Source organism: Procambarus clarkii, chromosome 46, assembly GCF_040958095.1.
Source record: "Procambarus clarkii isolate CNS0578487 chromosome 46, FALCON_Pclarkii_2.0, whole genome shotgun sequence".
NCBI lineage: Eukaryota > Metazoa > Arthropoda > Malacostraca > Decapoda > Cambaridae > Procambarus > Procambarus clarkii.
This window is the reverse complement of record NC_091195.1, coordinates 9,624,665-9,641,721: the sequence shown is the minus strand read 5'-3', so window position 1 is coordinate 9,641,721 and position 17,057 is coordinate 9,624,665.

The window sequence follows — 17,057 nt, the reverse complement described above, 5'->3', positions numbered from 1 at the left end:
TAAACCGCGCTGAAATGTTTATGATCTTTTCATGTTTGTCAACCCCGGAATTGTTCTATGTCGTTAATTTTGATATCACGGTGACCGCAATAAAATTCCCTACACGGACATATGCATATAAATGTAGAATCATGGTAGCGGCCCACCCGCAAGAGTGTGGGAAGTGGCTGAAGTGTTATCTCTTACCACATACCTGACTGCAGATAGGCGAAACACCTATTGAAAAGTGTAAATTCTTTTCACTGTCCTGACCTTAATTTTCGTAGTATGTACTTAATTTTTGTACCAATGTCTTCGCAATAGAATGTTCTAGAAGAACATATGTATAAACTGTCACACAAGGATGCGTTAGACCGGCACCAAATCAAAAACTACGTCGATTACACTGGTCGTGTCAACAATACAATGGTCTTACCACGGAGATGTCGTTCTCCCAAATAGGCTATGAGGCTGTTAAAAAAAACAAAAATTTAATGGCAAACATTTTTATACTATCCCGAAGTCGATCGGATATGAATTGGATTTTATAGAAATATTTTTTTTCAAATGCCGCTTGAGGTGCATTCAAGAGAAAAAAAATATGTCGTGCTCAAGCGACATATGGGTGCGAAAGTGCTAAATTGTGTGCAATCTAAAGGCGCTCATTTTGAAACCATTACCAGATTGATCGGATAAAATTTAAATTTTTAACAAATATTTTAATGAACGACTCTGGACGTCGTCGCTAAAGCGGGGAAGTGCTCTAGCGACCACTAATTAATCTCTGTACTAATCCTAAGAGCCGTGATTAATCTCTGTACTAATCCTAAGAGTCGTGATTAAGCTCTATACTATCCAAAGAGCCATGATTAAGCTCTGTACTATCCTAGGAGCCGTGATTAAGCTCTGTACTATCCTAAGAGCCGTGATTAAGAAGTCAGTGTTTACCATGCGGGTTGAGTGTACCGGCGGAGGGGGACAACACCTGTGTGTTCGTACAGTTGTGTACACGTCTGTGTGTGTGTGTCAGCACGGGAGACAGGTGTACAGGGGGGTGTGTGTGTGTCAGCACGGGTGACAGGTGTACAGGGGTGTGTGTGCGTCAGCACGGGTGACAGGTGTACCGGGGTGTGTGTGTGTGTGTCAACACGAGTGACAGGTGTACCGGGGGGTGTGTGTGTCAGCACGGGTGACAGGTGTACCGGGGTGTGTGTGTGTCAGCACGGGTGACAGGTGTACCGGGGTGTGTGTGTGTCAGCACGGGTGACAGGTGTACCGGGGTGTGTGTGTGTGTCAGCACGGGTGACAGGTGTACCTGGGTGTGTGTGTGTCAGCACGGGTGACAGGTGTACCGGGGAGTGTGTGTTTGTGCAACACGAGTGACAGGTGTACCGGGGGGTGTGTGTGTGTCAGCACGGGTGACAGGTGTACAGGGGTGTGTGTGTGTCAGCACGGGTGACAGGTGTACCGGGGTGTGTGAGTGTGTGTCAGCACGGGTGACAGGTGTACAGGGGTGTGTGTGTGTCAGCACGGGTGACAGGTGTACCGGGGTGTGTGAGTGTGTGTCAGCACGGGAGACAGGTGTACCGGGGTGTGTGTGTGTCAGCACGGGTGACAGGTGTACAGGGGTCTGTGTGTGTCAGCACGGGTGACAGGTGTACCGGGGTGTGTGTCAGCACGCGTGACAGGTGTACCGGTGTGTGTGTGTAAGCACGGGTGACAGTTGTACCGGTGTGTGTGTGTGTGTGTGTGTCAGCACGGGTGACAGGTGTACCGGGGTGTGTGTGTGTGTGTGTGTGTCAGCACGGGTGACAGGTGTACCGGTGTGTGTGTGTGTGTCAGCACGGGTGACAGGTGTACAGGGGTGTGTGTGTGTCAGCACGGGTGACAGGTGTAACAGGGTGTGTGTGTGTCAGCACGGGTGACAGGTGTACAGGGGTGTGTGTGTGTCAGCATGTGTGACAGGTGTATAAGGGTGTGTGTGTGTCAGCACGGGTGACAGGGGTGTGTGTGTGTCAGCACGGGTGACAGGTGTACCGGGGTGTGTGTGTGTCAGCACGGGTGACAGGTGTACCGGGGTGTGTGTGTGTGTCAGCACGGGTGACAGGTGTACCTGGGTGTGTGTGTGTCAGCACGGGTGACAGGTGTACCGGGGTGTGTGTGTGTGAGTGTGTCAACACGAGTGACAGGTGTACCGGGGGGTGTGTGTGTCAGCACGGGTGACAGGTGTACAGGGGTGTGTGTGTGTCAGCACGGGTGACAGGTGTACCGGGGTGTGTGAGTGTGTGTCAGCACGGGTGACAGGTGTACAGGGGTGTGTGTGTGTCAGCACGGGTGACAGGTGTACCGGGGTGTGTGAGTGTGTGTCAGCACGGGAGACAGGTGTACCGGGGTGTGTGTGTGTCAGCACGGGTGACAGGTGTACAGGGGTCTGTGTGTGTCAGCACGGGTGACAGGTGTACCGGGGTGTGTGTCAGCACGCGTGACAGGTGTACCGGTGAGTGTGTGTGTGTGTGTGTGTAAGCACGGGTGACAGGTGTACCGGTGTGTGTGTGTGTGTGTGTCAGCACGGGTGACAGGTATACCGGGGGGTGTGTGTGTGTCAGCACGGGTGACAGGTGTACCGGGGTGTGTGTGTGTGTCAGCACGGGTGACAGGTGTACAGGGGTGTGTGTGTGTCAGCACGGGTGACAGGTGTAACAGGGTGTGTGTGTGTCAGCACGGGTGACAGGTGTACAGGGGTGTGTGTGTGTCAGCATGTGTGACAGGTGTATAAGGGTGTGTGTGTGTCAGCACGGGTGACAGGTGTACAGGGGTGTGTGTGTCAGCACGGGTGACAGGTGTACCGGGGTGTGTGTGTGTCAGCACGGGTGACAGGTGTACCGGTGTGTGTGTGTGTCAGCACGGGTAAGAGGTGTACAGGGGTGCGTGTGTCAGCACGGGTGACAGGTGTACCAGGGTGTGTGTGTGTCAGCACGGGTGACAGGTGTACAGGGGTGTGTGTGTGTCAGCGCGAGTGACAGGTGTACCGGGGTGCGTGTGTGTGTGTGTAAGCACGGGTGACAGGTGTACCGGGGTGCGTGTGTGTGTGTGTCAGCACGGGTGACAGGCGTACCGGTGTGTGTGTGTGTCAGCACGGGTGACAGGTGTACAGGGGTGTGTGTGTGTCAGCACGGGTGACAGGTGTACCAGGGTGTGTGTGTGTTTAGCACGGGTGACAGGTGTACCAGGGTGTGTGTGTGTCAGCACGGGTGACAGGTGAACCGGGGTGTGTGGGTGTCAGCACGGGTGACAGGTGTACCGGTGTGTGTGTGTGTGTCAGCACGGGTGACAGGTGTACAGGGGTGTGTGTGTGTCAGCACGGGTGACAGGTGTACCAGGGTGTGTGTGTGTTTAGCACGGGTGACAGGTGTACCAGGGTGTGTGTGTGTCAGCACGGGTGACAGGTGTACAGGGGTGTGTGTGTCAGCGCGAGTGACAGGTGTACCAGGGTGTGTGTGTGTCAGCACGGGTGACAGGAGTACCAGAGCGTGTGTGTGTCAGCACGGGAGACAGGTGTACCGGTGTGTGTGTCAGCACGGGAGGCAGGTGTACCGGGGTGTGTGTGTGTCAGCACGGGTGACAGGTGTACCGGGGTGTGTGTGTGTCAGCACGGGTGACAGGTGTACCAGGGTGTGTGTGTGTCAGCACGGGTGACAGGTGTACCAGGGTGTGTGTGTGTCAGCACGGGTGACAGGTGTAACAGGGTGTGTGTGTCAGCACGGGTGACAGGTGTACCGGGGAGTGTGTGTGTGTGTGTGTGTGTGTCAGCACGGGTGACAGGTGTAACAGGGTGTGTGTGTGTATGTCAGCACGGGTGACAAGTGTACCAGGGTGTGTGTGTGTCTGCACGGGTGACAGGTGTACCGGGGTGTGTGTGTGGGTGTCAGCACGGGTGACAGGTGTACCGGGGTGTGTGTGTGTCAGCACGGGAGACAGGTGTACCGGGGTGTGTGAGTGTGTGTGTCAGCACGGGAGACAGGTGTACCAGGGTGTGTGTGTCAGCACGGGTGACAGGTGTACAGGGGTGTGTGTGTGTTAGCACGGGTGACAGGTGCACTGGTGTGTGCGTGTGTCAGCACGGGAGACAGGTGCACTGGTGTGTGCGTGTGTCAGCACGGGAGACAGGTGTACCGGGGTGTGTGAGTGTAAGTGTCAGCACGGGAGACAGGTGTACCAGGGTGTGTGTGTCAGCACGGGTGACAGGTGTACAGGGGTGTGTGTGTGTTAGCACGGGTGACAGGTGTACCGGGGTGTGTGTGTGTCAGCACGGGAGACAAGTGTACCGGGGTGTGTGAGTGTGTGTGTCAGCACGGGAGACAGGTGTACCAGGGTGTGTGTGTCAGCACGGGTGACAGGTGTACAGGGGTGTGTGTGTGTCAGCACGGGAGACAGGTGCACTGGTGTGTGCGTGTGTCAGCACGGGAGACAGGTGTACCGGTGTGTGTGTGTGTCAGCACGGGTGACAGGTGTACAGGGGTGTGTGTGTGTCAACACGGGTGACAGGTGTACCGGTGTGTGTGTGTGTCAGCACGGGTGACAGGTGTACAGGGGTGTGTGTGTCAGCACGGGTGACAGGTGTACCAGGGTGTGTGTGTGTGTCAGCACGGGAGACAGGTGCACCGGTGTGTGTGTGTGTCAGCACGGGTGACAGGTGTACCGGGGTGTGTGCGTCAGCACGGGTGACAGGTGTACCGCGGTGTGTGTGTGTGTGTGTGGGTCAGCACGGGTGACATGTGTACCGGGGTGTGTTTGTGTCAGCACGGGTGACAGGTGTACTAGAGCGTGTGTGTGTCAGCACGGGTGGCAGGTGTACCGGTGTGTGTGTGTCAGCACGGGTGACAGGTGTACCAGGGTGTGTGTTTGTCAGCACGGGTGACAGGTGTACAGGTGTGTGTGTGTGTGTGTGTGTGTCAGCACGGGTGACAGGTGTACAGGGGGGTGTGTGTGTCAGCACGGGTGACAGGTGTACCAGGGTGTGTGTGTCAGCACGGTGACAGGTGTACCGGGGTGTGTGTGTGTCAGCACGGGTGACAGGTGTACCGGTGTGTGTGTGTCAGCACGGGTGACAGGTGTACCAGGGTGTGTGTGTGTCAGCACGGGTGACAGGTGTACCGGGGTGTGTGTGTGTGTCAGCACAGGTGACAGGTGTACCGGGGTGTGTGTGTGTGTGTCAGCACGGGTGACAGGTGTACCGGTGTGTGTGTGTGTCAGCACGGGTGACAGGTGTCCCGGGGTGTGTGTGTGTCAGCACGGGAGACAGGTGTACCAGGGTGTGTGTGTGTCAGCACGGGAGACAGGTGTACCGGGGTGTGTGTGTGTCAGCACGGGTGACAGGTGTACCAGGGTGTGTGTGTGTCAGCACGGGAGACAGGTGTACCAGGGTGTGTGTGTGTCAGCACGGGACACAAGTGTACCGGTGTGTGTGAGTGTGTGTCAGCACGGGAGACAGGTGTACCGGGGTGTGTGTAAGTCAGCACAGGAGACAGGTACTCACCTAGTTGTGTTTGTGGGGGTTGAGCTCTGGCTCTTTGGTCCCACCTCTCAACCGTCAATCAACAGGTGTACAGATTCCTGAGCCTATTGGGCTTTATCATATCTACACTTGAAACTATGTATGAAGTCAGCCTCCACCATATCACTTCCTAATACATTCCATTTGTCAACCACTCTGACACTAAAAAACTTCTTTCTAATATCTCTGTGGCTCATTTGGGCACTCAGTTTCCACCTGTGTCCCCTTGTGCGTGTGCCCCTTGTGTTAAATTTCCTGCCTTTATCTACCCTATCAATTCCCTTCAGTATCTTAAATGTGGTGATCATGTCCCCCCTAACTCTTCTGTCTTCCAGCGAAGTGTGGTTTAATTCCCGTAGTCTTTCCTCGTAGTTCATACATCTAAGCTCAGGTACTAGTCGGGTAGCAAACCTTTGAACCTTTTCCAGTTTAGTCTTATCTTCATACTCCAGCATTGGCCTGACATATGTGGTATACAAAGTTCTGAATGATTTTTTACACAAGTTTCTGAATGCCGTTCGTATGTTGGCCAGCCTGGCATATGCCGCTGATATTAGCCTCTTGATATGTGCTGCAGGAGACAGGTCTGGCGTGATATCAACCCCCAAGTCTTTTTCCTTCACTGACTCCTGAAGAATTTCCTCTCCCAGATGATACCTTGTATCATCTGGCTTCCTGCTCCCTACACCTATCTTCGTTACATTACATATGGTTGGGTAGGGGCCCCACGAGCATAGGTGCCCCACGAGCATAGGTGCCCCACGAGCATAGGTGCCCCACGAACATAGGGGCCCCACGAGCATAGGTGCCCCACGAGCATAGGGGCCCCATGAGCATAGGTGCCCCACGAGCATAGGGGCCCCACGAGCATAGGTGCCCCACGAGCATAGGTGCCCCACGAGCATAGGGGCCCCACGAATATAGGGGCCCCACGAGCACAGGGGCCCCACTAGCATAGGTGCCCCACGAGCATAGGTGCCCCACGAGCATAGGTGCCCCACGAGCATAGGGGCCCCACGAGCATATGGGCCCCACGAGCATAGGTGTCCCACGAGCATAGGGGCCCCACGAGCATAGGTGCCCCACGAGCATAGGGGCCCCATGAGCATAGGTGCCCCACGAGCATAGGGGCCCCACGAGCATAGGTGCCCCACGAGCATAGGTGCCCCACGAGCATAGGTGCCCCACGAATATAGGGGCCCCATGAGCACAGGGGCCCCACGAGCTTAGGTGCCCCACGAGCATAGGTGCCCCACGAGCATAGGTGCCACACGAGCATAGGTGCCCCACGAGCATAGGGGCCCCACGAGCACATGGGCCCCACGAGCATAGGTGCCCCACGAGCATAGGGGCCCCACGAGCATAGGTGCCCCACGAGCATAGGGGCCCCATGAGCATAGGTGCCCCACGAGCATAGGGGCCCCACGAGCATATGGGCCTCACGAGCATAGGTGCCCCACGAGCATAGGTGCCCCACGAGCATAGGTGCCCCACGAGCATAGGGGCCCCACGAGCATATGGGCCCCACGAGCATAGGTGCCCCACGAGCATTCGGCCCCACGAGCATAGGGGCCCCATGAGCATAGGTGCCCTACGAGCATAGGGGCCCCACGAGCATAGGTGCCCCACGAGCATAGGTGCCCCACGAGCATAGGGACCCCACGAGCATATGGGCCCCACGAGCATAGGTGTCCCACGAGCATAGGGGCCCCACGAGCATAGGTGCCCCACGAGCATAGGGACCCCACGAGCATATGGGCCCCACGAGCATAGGTGTCCCACGAGCATAGGGGCCCCACGAGCATAGGTGCCCCACGAGCATAGGGGCCCCATGAGCATAGGTGCCCAACGAGCATAGGGGCCCCACGAGCATAGGTGCCCCACGAGCATAGGTGCCCCACGAGCATAGGTGCCCCACGAATATAGGGGCCCCACGAGCACAGGGGCCCCACGAGCTTAGGTGCCCCACGAGCATAGGTGCCCCACGAGCATAGGTGCCCCACGAGCATAGGTGCCCCACGAGCATAGGGGCCCCACGAGCACATGGGCCCCACGAGCATAGGTGCCCCACGAGCATAGGGGCCCCACGAGCATAGGTGCCCCACGAGCTTAGGGGCCCCATGAGCATAGGTGCCCCACGAGCATAGGGGCCCCACGAGCATATGGGCCTCACGAGCATAGGTGCCCCACGAGCATAGGTGCCCCACGAGCATAGGTGCCCCACGAGCATAGGGGCCCCACGAGCATATGGGCCCCACGAGCATAGGTACCCCACGAGCATAGGTGCCCCAAGAGCATAGGTGCCCCACGAGCATAGGGGCCCCACGAGCATAGGGGCCCCTCGAGCATAGGGGCCCCACGAGCATTGGTGCCCCACGCGAATAGGTGCCCCACGAGCATAGGTGCCCTACGAGCATAGGTGCCCCACGAGCAAAGGTGCCCTACGAGCATAGGTGCCCCACTAGCATAGGTGCCCTACGAGCATAGGGGCCCCACGAGCATAGGTGCCCTACGAGCATAGGGGCCCCCACGAGCATAAGGGCCCCACGAGCATAGGGTCCCTACGAGCATAGGGGCCCCACGAGCATAGGGGCCCTACGAGCATAGGGTCCCCACAAGCATAAAGGCCCCACGAGCATAGGTGCCCCACGAGCATAGGGTCCCCACGAGCATAGGGGACCCATGAGCACAGGGGCCCCTCAAGCATAGGGGCCCCACGAGCATAGGGGCCCCACGAGCATAGGTGCCCTACGAGCATAGGGGCCCCACGAGCATAGGTGCCCTACGAGCATAGGGGCCCCACGAGCATAGGGTCCCTACGAGCATAGGTGCCCTACGAGCATAGGTGCCCTACGAGCATAGGTGCCCCACGAGCATAGGTGCCCTACGAGCATAGGTGCCCTACGAGCATAGGGGCCCCACGAGCATAGGGTCCCTACGAGCATAGGTGCCCTACGAGCTTAGGTGCCCTACGAGCATAGGGCGCCCAACGAGCATAGGTTCCCTACGAGCATAGGGGCCCCCACGAGCATAGGGTCCCCGCGAGCATAGGTGCCCTACGAGCATAGGGGCCCTACGAGCATAGGGTCCCCACGAGCAAAGGGTCCCCACTAGCATAGGGGCCCCACGAGCATAGGTGCCCTACGAGCATAGGGGCCCCCACGAGCATAGGTGCCCTTGGAGCATAGGGGCCCTACTAGCATAGGTCCCCCACGAGCATAGGGGCCCCACGAGCATAGGGGCCCCCACGAGCATAGGTGCCCTACGAGCATACGGGCCCTACGAGCATAGGTCCCCCACGAGCATAGTGGCCCCACGAGCATAGGGTCCCCACGAGCATACGGGCCCCACGACCATAGGGGCCCCACGAGCATAAGGGCCCTACGAGCATAGGTCCCCCACGAGCATAGTGGCCCCACGAGCATAGGGGCCCCACGAGCATAGGGGCCCCACGAGCATAGGTGCCCCACGAGCATAGGGGCTCCACGAGCATAGGGGCCCCACGAACATAGTGGCCCCACGAGCATAGGGGCCTCGCGAGCATAGGGGCCCCAGGAGCATAGGGGCTCCACGAGCATAGGGGCCCCACGAGCATGGGGTCCCCACGAGCACAGGGGCTCCACGAGCACAGGGGCCCCACGAGCATAGGGGCCCCACGAGCATAGAGGCCCCACGAGCACAGGGGCCCCACGAGCATAGGGTCCCCACGAGATTAGGGGCCCCACGAGCATAGAGGCTCCACGAGCATAGGGGCCCCACGAGCACAGGGGCCCCTCGAGCATAGGGGCCCTACGAGCATAGGGGCAGCACAAGCATAGGGGCCCAACGATCATAGGGGCCCCACGAGTATAGGGGCCCCACGACCATGTAACACCCATGATCTCCCCCCCCCCCCCTTAGAGTTCACACCCAGGGAAGCCTTCTCCAAGAGGTCAGCCCAGATGACCTCCGGTTTATCTTGTATATTGATTAAAAATTCCTGGGTTAGTCTTAGTCAGCATAGTTTCAAGTATGTAATATTTCATGCAAGGAAATTAGACTCCAGATTCTTATGTGTAAACATCCCTGGATCTCCCCCTTTTGGCCAGGTCAGAGGTCAGTCACACACGTAATTAATAACTCCTCTCTTGAAGAGTGTATGGTGAATGTCAAACAAGCTTTTTGAAATATTTCTTGAGTGTTTGTACACTCTTGGTTTGTAGCAACAGCAGATCTCCCCCTCCCCCCTGTGGGGGTTGTATATAGAGGGCCTGTAGGAACATAGGGGGGCAGAGGGCGGTACACCGGGATCGAGAGCGGGGCTGTGAAGAACATCTCAGCCAGGGAGAGACAGATAGCTTAAGGTAATGTGTGTGATCTCTGAGTTTTTGTTACATGTCCAAATTTCTTAACTTTTTGCCAGTGTTAGAGTAGCATTTATAAGTGGTGATTGACATAATTTTGGTCTCAATAAACTCGTTAAATTTCCCGTCTGTGTCAATTGTTGAATCCTCTTAGCCTTTTGGATATAGTGGCTGACAACCGTTTTCATAATTAATGACAGTCATAGAAAGTACTCTCCAAGTCAAGCAATGTTTCTTGCCTCGTTGCTTGATATAGTTTCAATGGTCAAAGGCAGATGGTGGCAGCGTATTTCATCCTGTGTTAGCATCTCCTTGTTGGCAGTGTACTTTGTAGTCCCGGTGTAACCATCATATGTCAGCCCATAACAGTGTTACCAAGTGCAACCAATGGGGAGGAGTTACTCAGGATAGTTTAGTGTTCCATTATAGTGGTGTTCCATGATAGTGGTACATTTTAGGGTGGTGTTACAATAGAGTGGTGTTACAATGGTGTTAGCGGTGGTCCAATAAATTGTGGGTGTGTTCACACTTTATTGGAGTCCTGCGCGCCGGCGGCTGCTCAGTTGGCCACGTAGTTGTTTGTTAGTTTAGGCGGGCTCGCGATTTCGTTGCTCGGGGCCACACGTATTTTAAGTGTTATGATTAGTGCGACATACGGGAAACTAGAGAAAGTTTGGGGTATGCGCGTCGCTCTGAAATCTATGGACAGAAATTAGTTCTCGTTTCCCTTCATAGCTTCCAGGGGTGTACAACCCAGTTATAGGTTGTACAGCAATCTGTTCGGCAGGTTGTCTGGGAAATTATCAGTGGAGGACGCTTACTGATATATTTCTGAGGTACATGGAGATGCCTCGAGTTCTAGATCTTAACGATAAGGCCGCAGACGGTGCTTCGTCACCTAGAGTGTAGCTGAGTTATCATCATAGAGGGGGTCATGTTGGCAGCGAGACTGACCTCAAACATTCTGGTCGTGAATTGTGTCTTAGGAAGGACGGCTGCTAGTGTTGGATGTTTTTCCCCAAGGGCGGGTCAGACGTAGTTAGCAGGCGTAGCTTACCGAGGAACAATCGTAGATTTAATCACCACGAGAGTAGTCTTACAATTAGTTAAGGGAATTCATAGTTAAGTATATTATATCTTTTTATTTTCATTATTTTAATCTAATTTTTCATAAGTGTAAGGAATTTCAGTGTCGATAAGGTTGTATGTGCACCTGCCGTCTCGTGTGTGCACATATGTGTACATGTGTTTCTCGTGCGACGATCTGAGAGTTTGTTTATACTAAGTTATCAACACCTGTTTCATCTTGGGCGCGCGGTCATAACTCTCGTCCACTCAGGAAGGGTACTGTCCTATGTACCCACCTCTTTCTGCAGACGCTTCGCGCGGTGTATATTGTGTTTACAGCGAGTGCGCGTTTGTTGTGACTTACTTTTTAACGTTCAATCGTTGCAAGTAATATTGTGTTAAAATTTCATCGCGTTGTCTTGCTTGGTCAAGGTTTTACGGGATTGCCGGTAAGTTGTATGTTGACCAGAGCGAGGTCTCAACGTGGGGTGACTCCGGTCTTGCATTTAGGGGATAACGAATTCTCTGTGCTTCCGGGTACTGTGGCCATGGCGGACCCAGATCATTCGCCGGCACCTGGAATCATCCATGGGCTAGGTAGCCAGTCTACAGAAGACGCTACACCCCCACCGGCAGGGGGTGAGGATTTACTGGGGGAGGGGCCCGTGGTGCCACAAGCCTCCCCCAGCCATTCGTCCTCCCTGCTGTCACAAGGGCCCCTGCAACAACAAACACTGTCTACCCCTCAGGTACAACTTCAGCCACAACAGCAGGCACTTGGTACAACATCTCAGATACAACTTCAGCCACAACAACAGGCACTTGGTACAACATCTCAGATACAACTTCAGCCACAACAACAGGCACTTGGTACAACATCTCAGATACAACTTCAGCCACAACAACAGGCACTTGGTACAACATCTCAGATACAACTTCAGCCACAACAACAGGCACTTGGTACAACATCTCAGATACAACTTCAGCCACAACAACAGGCACTTGGTACAACATCTCTGATACAACTTCAGCCACAACAACAGGCATTTGGTACAACACCTCAGGTACAACAACAGGCATTTGGTACAACACCTCAGGTACAACTTCAGCCACAACAACAGGCATTTGGTACAACACCTCAGGTACAACTACAGGCACTTGGTACAACACCTCAGGTACAACTTCAGCCACAACAACAGGCATTTGGTACAACACCTCAGGTACAACAACAGGCATTTGGTACAACACCTCAGGTACAACAACAGACATTTGGTACAACACCTCAGGTACAACTTCAGCCACAACAACAGGCATTTGGTACAACACCTCAGATACCACTTCAGCCACAACAACAGGCACTTGGTACAACATCACAACTAACCATGGCGCACCCACATCAACAACACCAATGTAATTCACAACCCTCCGTTACCCCTCAACCACCCTATACCCCCCAGTCCTATCAACCAGCCACCCCCCTAGCTCCTCCCAACACCACCACCCATACCACTCATCCAACCTCCCCTGTTACCCCTTTCCCCCTATCTGGCCTAACGCCCACATACCAGGCGCCTCCCCATATGCACAGCTCCCCTCCTTACCCCTCCCACTTAACACCTAACCCCCCTCCTTTCCTTCATTCCCCTTCCTACCCTCCTGCCCCCCACCTCCCCTATGTCCCCGCCCAGTATTCCCCTTCCTCCGCGCCCCTCCCGGGTGGGTCTCCTCATTTGCCAGCCTTAGCGGGGTTGTTACCCAAGCCGGTCGTGCCTAAATTGATTTGCAATGACCTATCGCGTGATAAGGTGGAACGCAACAGAGCAGTAGAGGACTGGCTCTGGCAGGTGGATTCTGCCTTAGCGTCGGCGCCCAGCGATCCTGTGAAGATCCATCTGGCCGCCGGGTTTTGCGTGGATCCGAGCGGCCCTCTTATGAAACTAGAGACGTTTAGACGTTTGGGCACATGGCCAGAGTTCGTACATGCGATAAAACAACGTTACAAGGAGCGGATCACGGAGGAAGAGGCTTACAGATATTTGTCAAATCTTCGTCGCGACCCGAATGTTACAGTCAAAGCGTTCGGTACTGTTGTGTTGAGTAGGGTCAGTGACCTCAGACAGGAACTGGGGTATGACACAGCGGCGGTTGAGAGCTTGGCGAAACAGCTCTTTTGCAGATCTTTACCTCCCACCATTGGCCCGTTTATTGCAACAGAGGGTCTCCATATGAGCTTTGATAGATTATTAGAACACGCATCCTGGTTCTGTGACGTGGAACAGACCGCATCTCGGGTCAGCACCCAGCCGACCCCTTATGTTAATGCTATTGCCGATCCTGCAACAGTGCAGGTCGACAAGGGACCAGGGGACATCCCACGACCACAGACCATTACGAAAAGGGGGACAGGGCCTCCCCCTCGGCGGGTACACACATACAATATTACGTGTTATAATTGTGGGGGTCGAGGACATATGCAGCGTGCCTGCCCTAGCGGGGTGTTTGAAGCCTGAGATAAGGTTCCGTTTCATGATGGTCGACCTACATTTGAGGTGAAGGTTGAGGGTGAGAGGTTGATTGCTTTCATGGACACGGGTAGCCAAGCAACACTCATTAAGAGTTCAGCCTTCAGCAAATTCAAACAGGCACGGCTTAAATGTAGTAGTAAGCAGCTCACAGCAGTTAATGGGGGACAAATTGACATCTTGGGTCAGGCCACAATTAATTTTGAAATAGGTCATGATGGGTCGTACCCTCACACTTGTACAGTGGTTCAGAATCTTGCTTATCCGGGTGATATCTTGATGGGCATGGATTTCTTACACAGGTTTTCATATTCTCTGTCTGCTGAGAAAGGGGCGAGACATTGCCGGTTGAAATTAGGGACTGTATCCTATCCGGTGACATTGACTGACCATCCCCCGGTTGTAGCTTCCATCCAACGGAAGCAGAAACATCATGCCAATTACGCGAAATTTTTGTTTCAGTCTCCTCCAGACAATAATAAGAAGTCGTGTATTTTACATGCTTTTGACAAGCAGACTTGCCCACCACGATCATTTAGGTTCCTTAGGGTGGCCGTGGGTCGTCATATCCAGCCTGGTACTACCCTTCTGGTGGCCGGCAGGTGTGATAAACTATTAATTCCCCACCACTTAATTGTTGTCCTGGACAAAGGTGCCCTCATACCTGTAGTCAATCTCTCACACAAGACCTACCGCTTCAGAGTGGGTGATCGAGTGTCTCAGGGTATTATCTTAGAGGAGACATCGATCTTTCAATCAGATCCATCGGAAACAATTACAGGCACTAAACAATGTGGCGCTCTTAATGTTAGCGACACTAGTCAGACTGCGGAGCACGGCACAACGGTGCTCACGCCACCTGGCGATGCCAACAATTTGAATAAATTAATATCAGCACTAGACTTACAGCACATTCCACAGTTAGAGAGGAAACGGGTGCGGGAAGTTTTGCGGATGTTCCCCAAATTATTTGCAACGGACGACGATCAAATTGGGTTGTTAGACAGAATTGAGCACACCATTCCAACAGGTGATCACGAGCCCGTGTATACGAGACAGTGGAGGCTCCCGGAACAGGCTAAGAAAACTATCAGAGAGGAGTGTCAGAAGATGTTAAGACAGGGAGTTATAGAACCAAGCACTTCACCATGGTTGTCTCCGGTGGTGCTGGTGCGCAAACCGGATGGTAGTTACCGGTTTTGCGTCGACTATCGGAAAGTTAATGAAATTACAAAGGGGGACGTGTACCCCTTACCTCGGATTCAGGAAATTATAGATCAGTTCGCGGCAGCCAAGTACTTCTCCACTCTGGATGCTAAGTCAGCATATTGGGCCATTCCGGTGGCAGTTAAGGACCGTGAGAAAACAGCATTCTCTGATGGGGTTCACCAGTTTCAGTTTAAGCGCATGCCTTTTGGGCTCAAGACAGCCCCTTCCTCATTTCAGAGGGCTATTAACTACATCCTCAGCCCTGTGCTAGGTAGGCATTCATTAGCATACCTGGATGACGTGGTTATCTACTCTAGGTCATTTGATGAGCACCTGAGGGACTTGACTGAGACACTTTCATTGTTAGACAAGGCAGGCTTCAAATTGAATATCCAAAAATGCACCCTGGCATCTCAGAAATTAAAATTTCTGGGGTTCCAGGTGAGCACAGATGGCATCCGCCCTGACCCAGACTCATGCCGCGCCATTGGTGAGATGCCCAGGCCTAGGTCAGCAAGGGATGTGCGCCGGTTTCTAGGAGCAGCCGGATACTTCCGCCGCCATATTGAGGGATTTGCTAGTATAACAGCGCCTTTAACTGACCTTGTAAAGAAGAATGCTAAATTTATGTGGACCTTAGAACACGATGAGGCTTATACTAGGCTCAAAAGTCAATTAATTACCGCCCCAGTATTAGCTGTGCCTGACTTTGATAAGGAGTGGGAGGTGCATACAGACGCTAGTGGTATTGCCATAGGAGGGTGCTTAATGCAGCGTGATTCAGAGCACCATCCTCACCCTGTGGCGTATTTCAGCAGAAAAGTGAAGGGACCTGAAGTTAGATACTCAGCAACAGACAAGGAAGCGCTTGCTGTGGTCGAAAGTGTTCGTTATTTTGAGCCTTACCTATTCCAACGTCATTTTGTTATTTTCACAGATCACAGAGCCCTCACATATATATTTAAAAAGAAAACAAAGTGTCCCCGGATGTCCCGTTGGTCTCATGAGTTGTCAGCTCACTCGTTTCAGATCCTTTATAAGCCTGGACCATCTCACGTTGTGCCAGACACGTTGAGTAGGAACGTCGCGTCAGTTAACGTAAATGTCAACATTGAAACTATTGCAAGTGATAAAATGAGAGAATTTCAAATGGGAGAACAGCGATGGAAGGAAATAATTGAATATTTGGAGGGTGGCCAATACCCTATGAAGAAAGGTAACTTTCCCCTGCAGCATTTTGACCTGCAGAAGGGTGTCCTATATTATGTTAACGACATGAAAGATCGTGCGGTTTACCAGTTAGTCATCCCCGACGTGTTAAGATCATCAGCCGTGAAACTTGCGCATGCATCTAAGATCGCTGGTCACCCTGGGGTCTTTAAGACCTATATGAGAGCTAAAACGTTATTCTATTTTCCTAGGATGTTATCTTATATCACTAAGTTTGTCAGATCGTGTCAGAATTGTCAAAGGAGAAAAGGTACCCCTAAGGTACAGGCGCCACTACAAGAGTTCCCTGACATTTTTGAGCCTTTAGATCGAGTGGGAGCGGATTTGATTGATTTACATAGTAGTCATTCTGGTAATCGCTACGTGTTGGTGCTAGTGGACCATCTGTCCCGGTTCACTACCTTGGTTGCTCTTCCTCGTAAGGACCCCCAGACGGTTGCAGACGCTTTCTTAAGTAAATTTGTCACTGTGTTTGGACCACCTAAAGTATTAGTATCTGACAGAGGTCAAGAGTTCGTTGGTAACACTTTTAAAGAAGTTTGTAAAATGTTAGAAACAACAACAGCCCTCACGACTGCTTACCATCCGCAAGCAAACGGTATGACTGAAAGAACCAATCGTACAATTAAGGATATGCTAGCAATTCTTGCAGAGAAAGATGCTGCCACCTGGGATGAACAACTCCCCTATGTTCAACTAGCCTTGAACACTGCCATTCATCAGTCAATTAACACACAACCACTGCTGCTTTTCACGGGGCGCTCATGTAACTTCCCATCAGGTCTGCTTAACAGACACGAGGTTGTGTACGGTGAGGATTATCCTTCAGAAATCCTCTCTAAAATGAGAAATGCTTGGAGGATTGCTGCTGAGGCTTCTAAGACAGCGAGGAGCCGGTATGCGCACTATTATGATAGGAAGGTTCAACCGTTGACACTTAGAGAGGGAAGCTTGGTTATGAGGTTAAATGAAAAGACTCCTGCCAATCAAAGTAAGAAGCTAGCACCTAGATGGCGTGGACCATATAGAGTAATTAAGAAGCTTGGACCAGTTAATTTTCTGATCAGGGGAATCTTTGACGACCAGGGTGACACAACTATTCATGTCAACAAATTAAAGTGTTACGTTGCCAGGGAGGAACTGGAACTGCCT